The following is a 17,920-nucleotide window of genomic DNA, read 5'->3' as shown; positions in this document are numbered from 1 at the left end:
CCAGGAGGGAAGGAAATGGGTACTGGCTCTCATTTCTGCAAGCAGGGGGTTGAGCTGCAATGACCCCTGGGAAAGGGAAATTTCCTAGACAGGGTATAAATGGTGTGTCCTAAGGGCCAACTCAGCTGAGACTCAGACACTTGGCCAAAGACATAGACAACTAGAGTGACTGACCATCCAGACACACAGGAATGTTGTGTCTGTCATGAATGCTGGTCTGGCATCCCTGGGAACTTGGAAGTGAGGTGCTTCCAGGAGATTCCCATCTGAAGCAGAGACATTCAGGGTAGATAGTGGTCTCCATGCATTCTGTCAGGAGCCTCCCCCCACCTCCTACTTCCACAGAAGTTATTCAGAGAAGTCTGTCCCCAGTTTTGCTCAAGTTCCCCCAAAGAAGTCACAAACCAATCCAAAATTGGGAGCAGTTTCTCCACTTCTTTTTCTACCTACCCATTTTGCAGGCTCTTCAAATTCAACGTGTGCAGAAAGTGAACTATCACCTGTCCCCGAAATCCATTTCTCCTCCTAAATATTTAGGGAGGACACAAGCCCCAAACCAGGACTCAGCCTACACTTCCGCTCCCTTGCTGCTTTGAGTCCACCCTTCCCGTGAGTACCCTCTTGCCTCCTCCTCCTCATCTGAGCCCCCATCACTTTCACTGGATTGCTGGGGGAAGGGAGCTCTTAACTAGTTCTCCAAACTTGAACATCTCAGTCCCAGAGATTTTTTTCTAAAATGTAAATCCTCCTAAAATCTCCTTTCCCCACTTGAAGCCCTCCAACTCTTCTCATTTGACCTCAGGCTGCTAATTGTCTCCTGAAATTTATTTTCTTCCTCTTTCTTACCAAGAGTACAGTTTTTGTTCTAAGAAGTTCCATGCCAAGTTAAAAAATAATGCATCCCTTTTCAGACTCCCTTGCAGCTAGAGATAGTCACATGACCCAATGTGGCCAATGAGATGAAAGTAAAACTCACTGGGGGTAAGGGGAAAGCTTAAAGAAAAAAAAAGCAAGCTTGCACTACGGCAAAAAGCATGGCAGTTCCTTAAAAAATTAAATTAAATTAATAGGATTGTCATAGGATCCAACAATTCCACTTCTGAGGATAGCCCTCAAAACATTGAAAGCAGTCTCAAGGACACACTTGTATACATCATTTTCATAGCAGCAATATTCACAACTGCCGAAAGCAACCCAAGTTTCAAGTGATGGTTCAATGGGTAAGCAACTGCGGCAAGTACACACAACAGAACACCCCCCCACCACCACCACCACCCAGGTACTTTAATTTAGCCCTGAATGTCCCACAAAAGGCCTTGTGTTAAAGGCTTAGTTCCCATCTTGGCACTGTTGGGAAGTGATAGACACTTGAAAAGATGGGCCTAGCTGGGCACTGGTGGCTCACACCTGTAATCCTAGCTACTCAGGAGGCAGAGATCAGGAGAATCGAGGTTCGAAGCCAGCCAGGGCAAGTAGTCTACATAACCCTATTTCGAAAAAACCCATCACAAAAAAGTGTTGGTGGAGTGGGTCAAGGTGTAGCCTCTGAGTTCAAGCCCCAGTACTACCACCAAAAAAAAAAAAAAAGAGAGAGAGAGATGGGCCTAGTGAGAGGTCTCCCAGTCCTTGGGGGTATGCCCTTGAAAGGCATAGAGGGACTCTAGCCTCTTCTTCTTCCTCTCTTCCATTTTCCAGCGTGAGGCGAGCAGCTCTTCTCCTCTATGGATGGCCCGCCATGATGTGTTATACAACCACAGGCCTAAAAGCAACAAGGCCAACTGATGGCTCCACAACTCTGAGCCAAAATCAACCTTTTCTCTCTCTTTATTTTTGTTTTGTTTTTTGAGACAGGATCTCACTATGTAGCCCAGGCTGGCCTCAAACTCCAAATTCTGCTGCCTTAGCCTCTTAAGTGCTGGGATTACAGGTATGTATCACCACAGCTGGCAACCTTTTTCTTGTTACAGGTTGATTACCTCAAGTATTTGTTACAGTCATGGAAGGCAGGCTAACACACTAAGGCAGATATTATGAGTTTATGGTGAAATTCAATACAAATAAGTATCTCCTGCATCTATTTAAATGCACTTCAATCAAACAAACTGGATACCTTAACCTGACTATAAAGATGCCGCTGCCTCTTTAGAGCTGCTTAGCAGCGCATCTTTTAGAAAGCAGCTCAGAGACATCGAAATGCCTCACCTGAGAAAGACACCCAAAATCTGTTCATTTTATCTGCTTCCATAAGTAAGAAAAATCAATTCTTGGCAGTGCCTGGGCTTAAAACCCCATTTGGGCATTTCCTTGAGAATCGATACGACCCCTAACACATACCTTGGTGTTGGTCTCCATCTGCTTAGCGTGGAGTCATTTGCATTTTTGAACCTTAAGTTCCTGAAGTCTTTGCAAAGGCCACTACCTGGACTGCCCAATCCAATTGGTGCATCCAGCCCAGACTAAGGCAACCATGTTTCTCCCAAATGACCAAGTCCTGCGTAGGGTTCAACACCGTTCTTGGCACATCGTGACCACTGGAGGATCCTGCTTTCCAGCTTCCTGTGTCTGGGAATTGAGTCTTGGAATAGACTTCCAAGATCAATAAACTTCTGCTACAAGCATCTGCCAGGCAAAATAACAGAAGCAGCTTAAAGAAAGAGAACTGGGCCAGAGGCAGCAGCTCAAGTCTATATAATCCAAGCTACTCAGGAAGTGGAGATTTCGAAGATCTTGGTTCAAGGCCAGCCCAGGAAAAAAGTTCAAGAGGTCCTATCTTAACCAATAAAAGCTGGGTACAGAAGTGCAAGCCTGTCATCCCAGCTATTTAAGAAGCAAAAAATGGGAAAGTATAAAGCAAGATCCTTTCTCCAAAATAATCAGAGCACCTCAAGTATTAGAGCACCTGCCTAGCAAGGGTGAAGCCCTGGATTCAAACCCCAGTACCACCAACAAAAATAAAAGAAAAAAAAGAGAGCGCATCCAAGGAGGATCACCCAAGAACAACCCCCCACACAACCCCCCCCCACAAACACACACCGCAACACGAACACTACAAAATAACACAGTATCTTAGAAATAAGCCAGTACAACCAGCTGCCTCCCTCTGACTCACGATCCCCTCTTCTTCCCTGTCGACCTTCTTCCATTATCCGTTCTCCCATCCCTGGAGGAGCCCTCAGCCCTCGCTCCTTTTCCTTCAAAGCACGCCCAAACCAGGAATCCATTTCAGAGTCTGTCCTGCTCCTGGACATCGAGGGGGATCCTCCAAATAAAAGGCCTGGGACAGAGTTAAAAACAAAACAAAACAGGACAAAATAAAGGCAACACCATGGTACATAGGTGACTGTTTCATCTTACTGGGAGTTAGAGAACCAAACTCAAAAAACAAAATACAAACCGAAGGGTTAGGGGCGTGCTCAAGTGGTGGAGCACTTACCTAGCCTGGGTTCAGTCCTCAGTACCACCAAAACTGAGCACAGATTAGAACAACTAAGGGTTCCAGCTAGAATAGGAACCAGTCCCCCTGGCTCAGAGAACAAGGAGTCCAGCACATGAAGCCAACAGTGGTGACCCTCTCATGGAAGACAGTGGATAAGCCACTGAATCCAGAAATCCTAATCAATCCAGGTACTGAACCTTCAGTGCTAACAAAATATTGCTGTTTTCAGAGTCACAGGGTCCCTTTGTGGTCATTTGTTTTCAGATGGGTTGGAAACACTGTGTCTGAGCATCTTCAGGGCATCTTATCCTAGTCTCAGCCCTCACAGGAAGACTCAGCAGCACCAGTGGTGAGTCAAAGGCACAGTCCTCCCTAATCTGGCCTCACAGTTTCCCTCCCACCCTGCTTCTGCCACCAGGAGATGGCTTTCTGCCCACTTGCCCACATCACTCAAGGGCACTACACCAGGCCATTTTTTCTTATTCCTTAACTGCTTCTTGCATTTTTGTGGTTAGCAGTTGCTAATGAATTCAATCTTGCATTTGTTTTCTTAAAACAGGACTTTCAGCACAATAACATATTTGGGACCTCTTCCTCTTTCCTCGGTTCCCATGATGACATCATCGCAAACAGAGCTTCTAAAGAAATCCTCACAACCAGTCTTTCATTGGAACTTCGACACTTTCACAGGCGAGCAGGGGCCTCTGGCTTCCTAAAGGGAACCTTAGCAGCAGGGAGTTTCTCCCCTCACCCTAGAAATTCTCCAACCAGCTTTTTACTAGACTCTTGGGGTCTGCATTGATGTCACATCGTGGTCCTTCTCCATCACCCCGCATAAGTAAATGTTTGCACCATCCAGTTCCTCTCTCTTTGGAGGAAGGAAATCTATCAGAGATGGTCCTCTAATTGTTACTTGATAGGTTAACAATTAGACATAAGTGGCAGCCACAAGAGAAAGAAAGGAAAATGTCATTGTAATTCAACTTCCCAACTCCATTAAACTCTTTTAAGATCAGATAGCCAGAGCCCAGGGGTTAGCACAGGATGCTTTGAGGTTAGCCACGACTCTAAACCTTAATCCACTCTTTATCCAAAACTAATCCACAGCCTAAACATCACCTAGATCGGCGCTGAAAGTTTTCACAGGTTAAGGTGACAAAACAAAGACCCAGATGTAAGAGATGGAGCAAAGTTCAGGAATTTCAAACAGAAATTAGAGCAGGAACTGGTAGATTACATAATATCTGTCTTAACAAGACAATGACCCAAACCCAGGAAATCACCCCAGGGGCCAAAAGAGCCCAAAGCTAAGAGTTTCTCAATAATTAGTCCAACTTTAAAACCTGACCTTTGTTCTCTCCCTGAGGCAACCCATTTTCAGTGTGTTCCTTTCCTAATAAACTTTACTATTACTTTTACTATAATCTTTGCACCTTGCTTGAATTCTCCTGCTGGACCCAAGAACCAAGGTATTTATCAGTGCTATTTTTCCAGTAACACCACTCACTTCCCAGAGTCTACTCCAAGGGGTAGGTGCCAACTTCAGCCCTGCCCTATCCAAATGTGCACTGCTCGGTGCTCTGTGCTTGTCCCGTACTTTGTGTGTCATCTGCCCAGGGAGCAGAGACCCCAGGTCACTCTTCTCCAGCCTCTCACTTCCAGCCCTTTCATTCCTCACTGCTACTGAGAGAGCTTGAACTCTGGAGGAAATGCCTTAACCCTGTCTGATGGGAGTGGGGCTGTAGACAGTACAGCAGACTGGAGACAGAACACCAGGGCTCACCTCTCAGCCCTACCAAGGGCTAGCTACTTGGCAAGGCCTCTTCCCCTTGTCCTCCCAGGCTCCCCTGCAGCCTGATGAGCGACTGTTTCTCACTGAGAACGCCAGAGAGTCTGAGCCTTGTAGCAGGACTAAAAAGCAGGTGAGCGCCATGGAGCAGCCTGCAGATCAGGAAAGGAACTAAGTTTGCTTCCAACTTCCCTTTTCCAAGTTCTTCCCATCAAGGTTGCCATAGGCACTTGCTCCCCTGCGCTCCCTCCTGGTGATAAGTGGAAATGCAGCTGAAGAAGTCTTCCTTTCCCATTCTGGGGCTTCAGCAACCTTTTCACTCTCCCCAGAATCACTCACTTTCTCTCTGGAAACACTTTCTGCTTCTAGAACACCACTCTTTCTTGCTTTTCCTGCTAACTCACTGATTGCTCCTTCTAGTTTCCTATGATGGGTTCTTCTCCTCTCCCTGGCATATTGAGGAACCCTGAGACAGTATTCCGAATTTTTTTTCCTCTGGGCCTTTGCTCACTCCTTTTGTCATCTCATCCAGTCTGATGGCTTTCAATGACATGCATGTGATGAGACACACATTCCAATTGGAATCTCCATCTTGGGACTTTGCCCTTGAACTTGCTAGCTCAAGTGCCTACTCACATCCCCACATAACTTGTTTCCAAAACTCCACCACCAACAAAACAAAACAACAAACTATTTGTCCTGCAGCCATCCCCATCTTAGGTTATGGCTACTCCATTATTCCAGAAGCTCAGGCCAAAAACTTTTCAGTCACCCTTGAGTTTTCTCTTTCTTGAAAAACCTGCATCACACGACTGGCTCTACCTTTAAAAGAAATAGGCTGATCTGTCATGGTCTCCACTGCCACCACCCTAATCTATGCCATGACCACCATTTGCCTACAATGGCCTCCTTCAACTTTTGCTGTCTACAGTTTACTTTCTATACAGCAGCTAGAACCATCTGGTAAATACAGGCAAACCCAGCCATTCATCTGCCCAGAATTCTCTGGGGGTAAAACTGAGTCCTTGGATTATCGTAGAAGGACATGACCTGAACGTGTTCTAACCTGGGATCCCCTCTCCCACCACTTGCTTCCTCTACTCTGTGCCCCTTTTGCCAATTCCTCAAATACACCAGGCACACTCAACTATCCATATGCCTGTTCCCGATTTTCTCCAGGTCAAAGGTTGACCTTTTCCCTTTACCATTGATTTATCTTCTGACAATATTGCATGCTCTTTGTTTATGAATTTATTTTCTATCTCTCTCCCTAGGATTTAATTTCCATGGGCATCAGGACTTTTTTGTTCAGCACTGTATTCTGTTACCTAGAAAAACTACTACTCAATCAATGTTCACTGAATAAATTGATGGATGAGTTTTGGAAAGACCAGTAGTTGAAAAGCACAAGGATGAGAAAATGTTGTGGTGCTTTTTTAAATTTTTTGTGTAGAGGTATCAAGTTTATTGAGAAGAAAAGGAACCGAGCTCCAACCAGGTGGGAGGGGTCCTGATATGTTATTTTTATTTTTTATCATAAATTTTTATTAGAATTTATTCATTACATGGGGGATTCATAGTGACAGTTCCAATTAGACTTACACTGTACATTAGTTATATCTCCCCTACCATCTCTCCCCCTCATCTCCCTCTACACCCCACTTACAGCAATTGCAAGGGGTTTCTTTGTTCTATTTCATACAAGTATATGAACTCCATCTACCATATTCCCTCACCTTCATCTTCATTCGCTTCCCCCTCCCACTAATACCCTCCCACGCACAGTACCTATTTTACAGTCCTGTCTTTGTTATTAATATTTAAGTTGATGTTTAAAGGGACTTGTGGTGCTTTTTTAAATTGAATTTTTTAGAGAAGTTTTAGGTTCACAGCAAAATTGAGCAAAAGATACAGAGATTTCCCATATACCTCCCACCCCTACACATGCACAGCCAGAGTGGTACATTGGTGACAAGTGACAAACTTACATTGTCACATCATTATCACCCAAAGTCCAGAGTTTACACTAGGGTGCCTTTTTGGTGCTGTACATTCTTTAGGTTTGGGTAAATACAAAATGACATGTAGCCACCATTCCAGTATTATACAAAATGGTACTCTGCCTATCTATCCCTCTTCCTCTTAATTCCTGGCAATCTCTGATCTTCTTATTCCCAGTTTTATCTTTTCCAGAAGTTATATTGTTAGAAATTGTTAGAATAATACAATAAATAGCTATTTCAGCCTGGCTCCACACTTAGTCATATGCATTTATGCTTATTCTGTACCTTTTTCTGGCTTGATAGCTCTTTTTTTTTTTTTTAGCACTGAATAATACTGCATTGTCTGGTGTACCATCATTTATTCACTCACTTACCAAAGGACATCTTGGTTGCTTCCACGTTTTGGCAATTGTGAATAAACCTGCTACAAACATCCACATGCAGGTTTTTGTGTGGACATAAGTTTTCAGCTGTCTTGGCTAACCACCAAGGAGTGTGATTGCTAGATTGTATTTAAGAGTACTTTAACTTTGTAAGAAACTGCCAGACTGTCTTCCAAAGCAGCTACACCATTTTGTTTTCCCACTAGCAATGAATGTGAGTTCTGCTGCTGTCCATCCATGCCAGCATTTGATGTCAGTATTCTGGATTTGGGCCATTCTAATTGGTGTGCAATCTCATTGCTTTAATTTGTATTTCCCTGGTGACATGGGACATGGGACACACTTTCATAGACTTCTTTACCATCTATCTGTCTTCCATGCTGAGGTGTCTATTAAGATCTTTGGCCTATTTTTAAATTGGGTTTTTTGTTTTATTGTTCTTCGTATATTTTGGATAACAGTTCCTTATTAGCTATGTCTTTTGAAAATATTTTCTCCTACTCTGTGGTTAGTGCTATTATCAAGATATGAGAGACTTAGCCAGGTGCCAGTGGCTCACGCCTGTAATCCTAGCTACTCAGGAGGCAGAGATCAGGAGGATCATGGTTTAAAACCAGTCCAGGCAAATACATTAGAGATCCTGTCTCAAAAAAAAAAAAATGCATCACATAAAAAGGGCTTGTGGAGTAGCTCAAACAGTAAGAGCACCTGCCTAGCAAGAGTGAGACCCTGAGTTCAAACCCCAGTGCTGCCCAAAAGAAAAGATATGAAAGACCTAAGTATATTTATATGTCCATGGGAAGGACCAGGACAGAGGGAGACAGTCAGTGTCATGAAGAAGAAGAGGTATAATGATTGGCAAGTAGAGATCTCTGAGGAAGGCAAAGGGGAAAGGACTCAAAGCCTGGGGAGAACCACCTTGGGCTGGAGGGAAGGACATGAAACTGGGGGGGAAGGGTGTGAGATGGGGAGACTGACAGAAGCCCACCAATGGCTTCACTGGTTTTTTCCTACAAAGTATAAGGCGAGATGGTCCACTGAGAGGAGGAAAGTGAGCATGGGGGGAGCCTGAGAAGAGGCATGAATTTGGGTAGTGGCTCTAAGAAATAGGGAGGTTGATCTCCCAGAACAAAGGGTGTGCCCGTTGAGCAGTGGTGAAAGGCTACAGTTTGGATCAGCAATAATCATATAGCCTTCCCTTTCCCTCTCTTTTGGGGGTTGCAGGCAAGATCACACTTGGGCAGGAGTGCTGCCTGGGGAGGCAGGAGCACAGGGATGCAGGCCTCCACCCCTACCTATGTCCCACCTCACAACCTGTCTCTCTTTGGCTGCTTCCTTACTGTAAGAAGCCACCAGACCCCAGGCCCCTCCCAAGTGACTGCAGTTCCACCCAAGTGTGGCAGGGTGGTTCTCTGGGAAGGAGGCTTTGGGCTAGTAGGGAGTGCTCGTGGGTTCAACACCTGGGGAAGGAAACAGAACTGGACAGAGGAGAAGCTGTGCCATAGGACAGCATTGCTGGGCACTGTGGCGTACACCTGTAGTCTCAGCTACTTGGAAGGCTGAGGGAGGAGGATGACGTGAGTCCAGGAGTCCAGGGCCAGCCCGGGCAACTCAGGAAGACCCGACATCAAAACAAAACAAAATAAAGTGTTGAAAGAACGGTGATTCATGTTAGGCAGTGATTTGGAAGGTGGATCTCTGTACCCTAAGGGAAAGGAAGACAGTAGTAGGGATTTGTTTCTGTTGAGTGCCTTTATGATAAGCTCAGAAAATAATTGCCAATTTCTCAGCAGGAATGGAAGGAAATTGAGAGGAACCAGAAAATTGAGGTCTTTCACAGTGGGAAATGAGATCCACTTCTCAATCCTGGCGAATAAGGAAAAATGAGATGGACTGAGGGGGACAAAGACCAATTAAAATTTCAGCCTTTCCACCAAGATCCACTCAAGTTCAAGGTTATTTCATCCATTGGTAAAAACCTTCGAATGGGTGAGGATGTCTCAGAATGAGATATTCAATAATTCCTTTTAATTTGACAAAATGGATCTGGGAGGAAAAAAACCCTAAGTGTGCAGCTCCCCTACCAAAGCCTGATGAGCTCAATGTCGGGGTGGAGAGGGGATTAGAAGAAAAGTAGCAAACCCAAGAATTACATCTAGAGAAAATACCACCATGGCCTCTGCAGGTGGAGCCAGTTACATACGAAGGTCACTAAGTTTTCAAAGAGGGTTGTAATCCAGTGTCTGTAGCCTAGCAGTTATCACCCTCAAAACTGATGGACACCAAAGGAATTATGATTGTAAAATTTTTTAAATGTCTGACTCTTTGAGTCTTAAAATGATTCTAAGGCCTTCAACCATCAGTGGGCAAGAAATGGGCTGACACTTTCCTCAGATGATGGAGGAAAATCTTCTAGAAGGCAGAGCCAGGGTTGCGGGGAAGAAAAGACAAGGTGGCTATTCCCAGGGCAGGAAACCCGGGTCAAGGCAAGGAACGTGTGATGTACACCCTATACACACACACAACCATAAAGATGGGGATCGCTGGGTGGAACATCCCCTATAACTCCCTCAGGTGTGGAGGGAGTGTGTTTTCTATGAGGGAGAAAAGCAAACAGAACATTTGTTGATCATAGGATGAACAAGGCTTGTCATTAGCACTGCTCCTCAACTACTTCCAGTTCTCTTCTTTCGGGACACACGGTAGAACTGTACACTGTAAACCACTCGTTGGAAATCCAAAGGATATCACTATAATTAGTATTATTTATTTTTGGCGGTACTGAGGTTTGAACTCAGGGCCTCATGCTTGCTGGGCAGTGCTCTACCACTTGAGCCACTCCACCAGCTGCATATTATGATTATATGATTAAAACTCAATGTCAACTGCAAAAGAAGAAGAAGGAGGAGAAGGAGAAGAAGGAGGAGGAGGAGGAGGAGGAAGAAGAGGAGGAGAAGGAGAAGAAGAAGGAGGAGAAGAAGAAGAAGAAGGAGAAGAAGGAGGAGGAAAAGAAGAAGGAGAAGGAGGAGGAGGAGTAGAAGGAGGAGGAGAAGGAGGAGAAGAAAAAGAAGAAGAAGAAGGAGGAGGAGGAGGAGGAGGAGGAGGAGGAGGAAGAAGAAGAAGAAGAAGAAGAAGAAGAAGAAGAAGAAGAAGAAGAAGAAGAAGAAGAAAAACAGGCTTTTACCATGACTCTTATGCTTACTCCCTTCTCTGTTTCTGTATCTAGTTACTATGGTTTGAAACATGTACTTGTTTCTCGATTCTCAGTTTACAAGCGGATTCCAACCCCATGGCCTGATGTGAAAGCTGACCACCGGCGTTGGGTTTGTACCGGCCACGCTTACCGTGGTGCAATTTGGATCCTGTTCTGGTCCTAACAGTTAACAGTCGGGTTGGCACTCAGGATCACATCCCGTTTAGGAACCCTCACGCAGGGGTGTAAGACGCTGGCCCTTTGGAGCAGTAGGAAGTCGGGGGACACCTGCTGCTTATTTTACAGAGACATCTGCTGAAGGCCTTTAAGGCAAGCCGGGACTGGAGGACCAGCAGTCAATCGAGACTTCCAAAGTATGAGAGGGACGCCTTGAAGACATTGGAAGTGATCTCGCACTCTACCAAAGGGGACTGTCCTCCTTCCGTTTTCCCCTCTCAGTCTCCACCAGCATAGGGAGTTCCGTTCAGGAGCCCTCGTGCAGGGGTGGAGGGTGAATGGATTCTTTCACTTTTCCTCTCTCTCTCTCTCTCTCTCTCTCTCTCTCTCTGTATCCTTAAGTACTGGGAGATCCTTTGATCCGGTCTTTAGAGCCCATTTAAGATCATTTGCTATTCTTTACATCCTGCTTAAATTAGTCTCTTGCCATAAATAAAAACCCTAAGGATTTTTTTTGGTAACACTAAAGGAACTAAATTTAAACTAAGTAAAAATTCTTTTAAATGGCTCTCATATTCCTAGTGCCTTATGACATGTACCTAAATGTCATAAAATCGTTTATAGAGTTAAAAGTGTATACATGTAAACAGCTGTAGTTCTTTCATCTAAGGTACCTTCTAATAAGGTCTTTGATATTTCTGCTGTTTATGACAGATGCTAAAAAGTTCTGTCATTTAGGCCTGACGTCTGTTTGTCAGTAAACATTGGTTTATCTGACATCTGTTTATCAGATAAACATTGGTGTAATCGGACACTGACTAGATAAACATCATTTTATATATAATATATAATTGAACACCAAAACAGGGGCTATTTAAAATTACTAACACTGCCTTCCCTTAACCATTGGAAAATTTAGGGGTTTTGTTTATTTAACCACTAACTTGTTACTTTACCTAACCAAAATTCAAGGTTTAAATTGTAATTAACCACAGTTATTTTCAGTTTTGTCATTGTTGTTCTAATCCTACTAGAACATTTACAGACAATAAATCTTCTTGTTGCTTAATTTGGCCAGAAAGGTCACATTGGCACTGACTTCTGATGTTTAACTCCCCCTTGCCCATGGGACAAAATCTGACTTTCTGGACTTTCCGGGAACGCACTCCCACACCGATGGACTGAACTGCGAAACTGGCAGAACCTTCAGCGATGACTGTTCAGAGGAACAGCTTAAGAGGATGCAACCTCCCCAAGCAGGCAGCATCCCCTAATTTCTCCGAGGAACAAGTGGCATTCAGCCACACATGACAGTTCAAAAGGGCTACACAAATGAGGGGACTTCTCCGGATCCAGGCGGAGACAGTTATGCCAGACCTCTAAAAGTAACCAAAGCTGAGAATTTTTAAATGGGGCTCTTGTGCAGGTGCTCTAATAGTTAAGCCTTCTAGGCTTCTGGCAAAAGGCAAAGTCATGTCTTTGGCCAAGGCCTTCTGTTTAAACAAAGGCAAAATAACTTCACTGGTGTCTAACTTCTGCTTAGGGACACCCTGAGTCTTCTTTCTGTACAAAAACAAAAACAAAAAAACGGACTCACTGATGTTTAGTCTCTAACTGGACTAACACCTACTCCTTGGTACACCTGGCCCCTGATGTAGTCAGCCCATAACTGCCCACTACAGTGTCAGTCCAAAATAGAGAGCCATCCCAGAGTTTAAAATAGCCACAGATATAAACATCTATAGATAAAGTAACCACAAGACTCTCTGTCATTTTTCAAAATAAAAGATTAGATTTGTTATTCTTTCTGCTACATCTGGCAGAGCCCCTTCTGATCCTCCTATGATTGTTAGTGTTCAGGTCAGGCCTTTTAAACCAAATGTAGCTCTTCCAGAATGAAAGCCTTTAGGACCCAATCATGAGACCACAAAGCGATATTATCTATCTCTACAAATGAGTGAGCTCTCCATGAGAAAACTTAATTGTAATGGACAATAATTCAGACACCTTGTTTCCAAGTGAGTCCCAAGGGAAAGAAACAGGAGAGACAATTTCCCTTTGTAGGTAGGGTCTGCTGCCCCTTGTTGGCAGATGCTGAAGGTAGACCACCACCCTTCAGCAACCCCTAAAAAAGAATTTTTTGGAATATTGTCTCTCAGGAGGAATTTGAGGCAGGCTAAAGTAGGGAAAGTTTGGGACTTAAAGAAAAAAAATATTACATCTTAGATTAACCATGCTTTGCCTCAGGAACTGCCTTCACCTGGTGGGGAACAGCCCATGCCCTGCCCTACTCATTGATTACTGGGTGGGAATCACCTGGTTCTCCCCTTCCCATAGGTTAACGTAGGTTTTAAAAGCACCTGAAGAGCAGATGCACACTGTAGGCTTCCAGCTTCCACCTGGGCCCACCATCCTTACATTTGTATTTCTCTTCCCTAACATCTAATAAACTCTCTTGACACCCCCCAAAAAACAGGCTTTTAATAACATTCATATTCTAATAATATAAGCAAACACAAAGCAAATATACTTTGGTCCTATGAAGAGGAATAGGAGTTGCAATGACATATATGAAAGAAAAAAAGATGGTAATGAAGACTGTTCAAGGGGTGCCATGATAATGCGTACAGGGATCACTACAATGGGGTCTTGTGGTAGGAAAGAGAGATTGGACCCAAGACCAATTCCCACACGGAGGAGTGGGAATTTAATAACTACAGAGCGGGTGTGAATGGAAAATCACTAAGAGGGAGCATCAGGGTAGGGGATTCCTGCTGGACAGATTCCAGAGTTCCTGCTGAAGATAGTCAGGGTGATCAGATACCAAGGCAGGGGCAGGATTGCCACTGGACCGATTCTCACTTGGGTTGCATTCTACAAGGACAAAGAGGGGACCCCAAGAGTTAAATAGCTTGTCTCAGTCAAGCTCACAGGAGCCTAAAGTTTTGGTGGAAAAAGAGTAGAAGGCTGGCATGGGGAGCATGCCTAAAATCCCAGCGTTCGGGAAGCTGAGGCAGGGGGATTGAGAGATCCATTCCCATCCCTTCAAAAAATGAAAGAAACAGAAAGGAAGGAAGGAGGAAAACAGGGGGAGAGGGAGGGAGGGAAGAGGAGGAAGGAAGAGGGCTGGGGATATGGGCGAGCAGCAGAGTAGTTGTCTGGAATGCCTGAGGTGTGAGGCCTTGAGTTCGATCCCCACGCCAGAACAAAAAGAGTCTTTGCAATGTATGAAGACCAAAATAAATAATAGTAATGATAACAGGAAAAGAATATTGTAAATTGATAACGATCAATTATCATGAATTAAAGACTAATTCAATCCAGTGCAACAGAGGTCCACCCAAGCAAAGATCAATTAATGAACATAGCATTCAATGGACAAATAGGGCACACAGAAGAGAAATTCACATCAGAATTTCTGATTTGAAACATGTCAGAGAACTTTTTCCTCAAAGAGTTTCAAGGAGCCTGCAGGGCAGGAAGCAGAGGTAGAGGTAGATTAACTCGTTAACCATCTGCCCTGGAAGAACTGGTCCATCACTCTCTCTCTCTCTCTCTCTCTCTCTCTCTTGCTGTCTGTAGCTGGCAGCAATGCGTGACCTCAAAGTCATGGTTACCACTCTCTACTTAGACTGGAGAATCTGCCTGAGAGGCAACTGTGTCAGATCTTGAAATCAGAGAATCTGATTAGGACCAAGACAATTCTTAATTTCAAAATGTAAGTAGAGGAAAGAAAGGGAAAAAAGAAGGTAGCCTCACCCATCACCCATGACTAAAATAAAGCACTCATCTCTAGCATAAGGGTCTTCCTTTTTTTTTTTTTTTTAAGTACCTGTGGGAGTGTATCTGACTGTTCCAGACTTTCACACGTCTCTCCATCTTACAGTTAAAGAAAAAGAGGCCGGGCATGGACCTGTAGCTTCAGTTGTTAGAATGACTGTATGGTATCTTTCAGCCTAGTCTTGCATTTATGAAATAGGAATGGACAAATAAGAACCAGTAGACATCTTCGTGGAACCCACAGCATGGAAGATGAACAAATAGAATGTTCAACCCTGGAGGCCACAGAGCTAATTTTGTTCTCAGAGCAAAACTGTTTACTGGAATTCGAACTCAGGACTTTGCACTTGCTATGCAGGCGCTCTACTGCTTGAGCCAAGCCTCCAGCCCCTTTTACTTAGCTTATTTTGGACATAGGGTTTTGCTTTTTGCCCAGGCTAGCCTAGACTGCAATCCTTCTATTTATGTTTCCTGTCATAGCTGAAACGATAGGTCCACCACTGTGCCCAGCTACTGGTTGACATGGGGAGGGTTCAAGACTTTTAACACATGGGCCTTTGAGTGACATTCAAGACCCAAACAATACCAGAAGCCGGTGACTCACGCCTGTAATCCTAGCTACTCGGGAGGCAGAGATCAGGAGGATGGAGGTTGGAAGCCAGTCCCAGGCATAGTTCCCGTGACCCTATCTTGAAAAAAACGAACACAAAGCCAGGCTGGCAGAGTGGTTCAAGGGGTAGGCCCTGAGTTCAAACTCCAGTACCAAAAAAAAAAAATAGTGAATGAGTAGTGTCTGTTCAATGGGTTCAGTTTCTATTCAGGATGACAAAGAAATTCTGGAAGTAGATAACTTGACAACTTCGTGAGCATGCTTTATGCCACCGAACTGCACACTTCAAAGTGTCTAAAATTAAAATTTTATGTTATATTTATTTTACCATAATAAAACAATTTTTAAAAAATAGAGAAATCACAAATGTTGAGAATAAGAAATGAGTTAAAAGTGAATATAAAGCTGGGAGATGTAATCCTAGCTACTCCTAGCAGAGACCAGGAGGATGGTATTTCAAGCCCAGTCCAGGCAAATAGTTCGCGAGACCCTATCTGGAAAACCCATCACAAAAAAGGGCTGGTGGAATGGCTCAAGGTGTAAGCCCTGAGTATCGCCAGAAATTAGTAGACAAAATTTTTCAGGAATAAACTTAATCCAATGAGTGATTTCCTAGGAAATGCATAACTCAAGAAGAGGCAGAAAAATCAGAACCTTCCTGAGTTCTCTGGCTGGGGCCCTGGAAACTGAGAAAAGACGGACGGATAAGAGAAAACCACCAGTTTCTTAGCATGTGCAGTGTGCACACGTATAGGAGAGACTTAGTGATCAAAAGCTCAAAGGAATTGAGAACTTAGCTTCTTAACAAGGGACAATGAATTTGTATAGCAGTGACAAGAAAAAGGCTGTGGTTTTGGATTTCCAAGGACAACAAACTGAGGGAAGGTAAACATTACCTGGAAGTGAATGGAGTGGGGTTCTTAGTGCAGGCCTGTCTTGGCATTCACTCTTCTTCGTGGCCATAAACCTTCCCTGCGGGGCTGGATTTAGGGAGGTCCTCATTTCTCAAAAGTTTCTGCTTTTCATCAGATAAAGGAATCCCTGGCAAGCGTTCTTTCTGGTCTGTTGAATCTCAAATGCCTTCAGCTCAAAATAATTATATGCCAGACTGGCAGATTTTGGGGTGAAATATTTGATCTCCCACTAGAAAAAATAGATAATTAGCCTGGCGCTGGTGGTTCACTCCTCTTATCTCTAGGCAGAGATCAGGAGAATCAAAGCCAGCCCTGGGCAAATAGTTCACAAGAGCCTATCTTAAAAAAAACCATCACAAATAAAGGGCTGGTGGATGGCTCAAAGTGTAGGCCCTGAGTTCAAACTCCATTACCGCAAAAAAAAAAAAAAAAGATAATACTAAAAAGAAGTCAAAGACTTGTATCTCCCACCTCCCCTGCTGCCTGGTGGGGCACCAGTCCTCAGGCGTGCAGGATTTTATAGGCAAGTACTTTCACACCTTCAAGGGAAAGGTAATTCCTTTCCCACATTTACTTACATTGTAAGAGCTCCTGCCTAGCAATTGTGAGGTACTGAGTTCAAACCCCAGTGCTGCCAGGGAAAAAACAAAAAGAATGCAGAGAACAGAAAGCCTTTACAAAGTCTATTTTCAGAGAGATTTAAAAATGATAATGTACCCATAATAGTAGTACTGGTGGCTACAAAGAAGCAGTAATGAACTGAGAACTTTCTCTTGGAATTTTAAACATAATTGTCGAAACTCTTCTTTAGCCAATAAAAGAAATCTCTTAGAACATATAGTAAAAAGTAAAATGGATGGGAATTATGGGTGAAAAGATAAGAGGTAGAGAATCAATTCAGAAAGTCAAACATTCACAAAGAAAGAAAAAGAATATGGAGAGTCAGAATTCACCCTGAATAGTAAACAGAAGTTTTCAGCTTAACCCAATAAAAGAGCCCAGAATAAATGAAAAAGACCTACACCTTACACTGGTATCATCATCCCTTACTTAATTATAATTTTGGTCTATACTAAGAGTAGACATATTGACGGTGAGAGAGTATGTTACAGGAAAGCCTAACTGCGTTTGGGGTGGAGGAGGGGTCCAGGAAGGCTCCTGGAGGAGGTGACAGTAAAGCTGGGCTCTAAGGGACACTGGAGTTTCCCAGGCAAAGACAGGACAGGCTCAGGCAGGAGAGGCCTGTCCCAGGTGGACATGAAGGGTCAAAAGCAGGAAACACCAAAAATAAGAGTTTATTAAAGCTTCTAAAATATATTTTTTTCTTTTTGCTGTGCTGGAGATTAAACCCAATGTCTCATGCATGCTAGGCAAGTGCTCTACCCTAAAAGATTTTTTTATTTTGTATTTTTGGCAGTTTTGGGTTTGCACGCAGGGCTTCAGACATTCTACCTCTTAAGTCACACCCCCAGCCCTCCCTTTTTATTTTTGTTATTTCTCATATAGAGTCTCATGTTTTTGCCCAGGGTCAGCCTGAACCATGATCCAACTTCTTATGCCTCTCAAGTAGCAGGGGTGACAAATGCATACCACCATGTTCAGACTTTTTCTGTTGAGATGGGGTCTCACTTACTT

This window comes from Castor canadensis, chromosome 19 (assembly GCF_047511655.1).
Source record: "Castor canadensis chromosome 19, mCasCan1.hap1v2, whole genome shotgun sequence".
Lineage (NCBI taxonomy): Eukaryota > Metazoa > Chordata > Mammalia > Rodentia > Castoridae > Castor > Castor canadensis.
The sequence above is the reverse complement of the archived record's forward strand: the minus strand, read 5'-3'. Positions refer to the sequence as shown.